This window comes from Phoca vitulina, unplaced genomic scaffold (genome assembly GCF_004348235.1).
Source record: "Phoca vitulina isolate PV1807 unplaced genomic scaffold, GSC_HSeal_1.0 scaffold13, whole genome shotgun sequence".
Lineage (NCBI taxonomy): Eukaryota > Metazoa > Chordata > Mammalia > Carnivora > Phocidae > Phoca > Phoca vitulina.
Window position 1 is genome coordinate 30,789,665 of NW_022589716.1, and position 4,095 is coordinate 30,793,759.

Genomic DNA, 4,095 nt, shown 5'->3' on the forward strand with positions numbered 1-4,095 from the left:
GAAGTCACTGATCCAAAGAAGCTGGATACATCCAAGAAAGTTATGTACAGTTGGGCAGTAAGTAACTGAATAGGTATTGGATGAAGCAGGAAATGACCTTCATGAAATAAAGAACATAGGAAAGAAGTCATGTACATAGAACAGCCATGGAACTAACTTTAATGGACCAAACTTCATGTTGGTAAATAGAAAAAAAGTGGCTAGGAAGAGTGCAATACAATTTGGATAATTCTTTAAAGTTAGGGAAGTTTAATGGAATGATCATTTAAAACAAATCCAAGTGCATGACACCATGCTTTATCCTTGGGTTCAGAAAACATGTGGACAATCGGCGGGGGGGGGGGGGGGGGGGGATTCGTTACAGCTATATCATCTGACATGACCATGTCTGTAATGTTAAATTATTGAAGGAGAAAGGATCAGGAGTGGAAGCTGAGGGGAAGGAGAGGCTGGTCCAGGCCTGGCTGCTGCTGCTGCTCCACCAAGGTCTCCAGGAACTAGGCTCAGTCCTCCACTCCTGCGCACACCATCTTTGAGGCTCCCCTGGGCCAGTGTGGGAGAGCCTTGGGCGGAGACCCCCTCATCATGTCAGCCAAGGAGGAGTGGGCCGGGGAGATCCCTAGAGGCTTCAAACTAAATTGGATGAACCTCCGGGATGCTGAGACTGGGAAGATACTCTGGCAAGGAACAGAAGACCTGTCCGTCTCTGGAGTGGGGCATGAAGCCCATATTCCCAAAAACACCCTCAAGTGTAAGGCAGTGTCTCCAAAACTGAAATTGTCTTCAGCAGAACAAATGGAAAAATTCTACCTGGAACAAAAAGTTTACTTCAAAGGGCAATGCCTAGAAGAATGAATCTTAGAGTTTGGCTTTGTGATCCTTAACGCCACAAACACCTGGCAGTCCCAGATGATGCCCGCTAGCGTGCTAAATGGGAATGTTATCACACAAGGTTTTTTGATGACGATCTTCTTGTAAGCACTTCCAGAGAGAGACTTTTCTACGTGAGAGAATAAAGTGTGTGCATTTCAAGAATTTGGTTTTTGAGGCAGGGCGAGAGGAAATTTTCTTTTTTCCTCCATACATTTGCTTTTTGACACTTCCACCCCTAATTCCCTCAACCGCAAATCCCACCTGTGCCTACTAAGCTACCAGTTCTGTGTAGGTAACCAGATGGTTTTTTCCTTCCCAGCAGCCATCTCCCCCTGACCAGACTAAACTCTCAAACCCAGACCAGGGCAGAGGGCAAGCCTCGACTGCTTCCCAGGGTGACACGGGGACAGACACTTACCACTGGAACCGATGCTGTTCTGTCCCCTCCCTGCCTCCTCCATGGACCACATCTTCCTTTGGCTCCTGGTCTTAGAAAAATTCAAATTCCTGACCTATGTTTAGTTTTTTCCTACCATCTCTATTTCATACATTCTCATACATTTATCTTGTGAAATAGACTGTGATATTATTATTACGTAATGAATTAAAACATGAATTTTAAAACTTGTTAAATATCAGCAATCAATTGTGGTTCACCATAGACGATTTGTAGGGGCTCATTATTAGAAATATGGGGGAGGAGGTGGAAGATATTCACTGATCAGCAAGTTATTCTTTACAGTCACCACAAGAGGGTGGTAAGGAACTATGCTTTACATCTCCACACCAACAGCGCGGTTGTCTCTTTCTTCACCCACCCACAAACATCATTATTAAAATATAAGATGGAGCGTTGGGAAATTTTTTTTCTTTCTCATTTACATCCGTTAATCATATTTAACGTAGCATTGTTGGGCATCCTCAGAGTATGTTGGCTGATCGCTGGACATCTTCAATGCAGAGCATGCTGCTTATAAGCACATATCTCTGTCTTCCATGTGTGCTGTCCACACTTAAAATGCAACAGCTTCATACATAAATTATGAGCACCTCGTCACTGTCAAACTTCTAATCTGTGATGATGAATTCAATAGAATTTTAAATGGGTAAATCTCTATTTTAAATCCATCCCCCCTTCTTGTTTATGAAATGAAATATTGAAGTGAATTGAAGGGAGTGGTCCTGTGGTTCAGGCTTGAGTGTTCGTTAGTCAAGCTCCTACTGTTGACTGTTCCCAGTGACCTTGATCAAATTGCTCAACTCAGCTGGGAGCTCAATTGTGTATTTAGAGGATTAAGCTGTGCTGCACGACATTTGGGAGTCAGACACACCTACCATAACTTGCTATGGCATTAATACTGTGTCCCTTTTGAATGAAAATGGAAATCTCCGTTCTGCACAGGGAAGGTCTCAGGGGCTTGAAACCACGTTTACTCCATCCTTCTTGTGTTGATTTCCCTTTTCTTTCTTCATTGCTCTTCTTTAAGCCTAAAAATTCCCAAAGTTTTTAATAGACATATATTTAATTTCTCTAGAATTTTCTTTTTTTAATATCACTTTTTTTTTTTTAAGATTCTATTTATTTATTTGACAGAGACATAGCGAGAGGGAACACAAGCAGGGGGAGTGGGAGAGGGAGAAGCAGGCTTCCCGCCCAGCAGGGAGCTCGATGTGGGACTCGATCCTAGGACCCTGGGATCATGACCTGAGCCGAAGGCAGACGCTTAACAACTGAGCCACCCAGGTGCCCCTCTCTAGAATTTTCTGATCGTTGTTCTGTGCACCTGTATGGGTGACTGTATCTGTATGTGGGTTTATGTGCATGTGTGCATGTATGTATGTGAGAATATACGTCTGTGTGTGTGTGATGCGTATGTGGGTGCTTGTTTAACACATTTGTATACATCTGTGTTAGTGTTGTTCCCATGTGTCTGCACATGTAAATTATGTAAGTGTGTGAATGTTGCATGCATGAGTGTGTGTGCATGTGTGCCTGTATGAAGTGTGTGTGTGTGTGTGTGCACATGCATGGGCATGCATTGTGTGGTATGCGCCAGTGTACTTGCATTTATATATGTGTGCATGGAATGTACATTAGAATGAGTTCATGGGTGATGTGTGTGCCCATGGTACGTGTGTCTATACGTATGCATGTTCTTGATGTGTACGGGCGTGTGCCTGTCTGTGTATTTGTGGCATTTTGGTGGGTAGGTAGGGAGATTTCAAGTTGTATTTGTGTGTGTGTGCACATAAAGATAAGGAACTAGACAAATTGTCTACTGTCACAAGAACACTGTTCATAGTTAGACATTTTTCTGAGCCAAGAGAAGGCAATGTGCTGTTTGCATCCATCTTTGAGTTCAGCAAGGAAAAGCTCTGAAATCTAGTGGCCTGTCACTGCGTTGCCTCTTTCTCTCTTCCCCCCATAGCCCTTCATCTTACTCTATTGTGTGAGAACCCATTTTAAGTCCCCCCAACCCTCCCCTTCATTTTCATTTCACCTGTGTGAAAGCCTTGTACTTGAAATTAAGAGCATGTTAGAGGAAGAATACAAGTGATTTATCAGAAAGCAATGATTCATGTGTTTATTTCTATCACTTCATAGTCTGACTTCCTTTGGTATTTTACAGTTTCTGCTCTTGGGTAGTATCATAAAAGACTTTGAGTTTCTGGAGAAAAGAGAGGTGTATAAACTGTCTTTTGATTTGATTTTTTCACTAATAATGACCTTTCATTAACCTCAGCAGACTCTTAAAAATAAATATTTTCAGCTAATCTTTCTAAAGCTCAGTTTATGTCTGTCTTTAATGTAAACTCAGTATTTTTTGCCCAGAATGCCAGCATTGACTTTGCAAGTTCTGTTTTCTAAGAAAGAGACAATTACTCACCTTTGAGGTTTGTCTTGACAATGTGTTCTCTGACCTCAGTGCTTGGTACTTAATCATTTATTTTTTCCCTTTTCCTACCTGGTTAGGTTATTTTTCTGAACCAGCGTTTCTAGTTTTAGAGTACTGTAAAAAGAGCAATGACTTTGCAGTCAGAGAAGCCCAAGCAAATCTGGGGCCAAATGCATATCAAGTTAAACTCCTGGGCTTTACAACTATTTATTCATGATATCTTCTGAACATCTATAAAATTTTGGCCTGTACTATACAATAAAGAGTCAAATAATATACTGTTTTGCATTTTTTTGTTTTTACAGTAGTAGCTTTGGCTTCTTTT

The 4,095-nt window shown here is 41.6% G+C and overlaps 1 pseudogene; it reads left to right on the forward strand.

The window, feature by feature from the left end:
- Positions 1-585: 585 nt before the first annotated feature.
- LOC116636966 lies at positions 586-1,016 on the forward strand (annotated as a pseudogene).
- Positions 1,017-4,095: the final 3,079 nt, after the last annotated feature.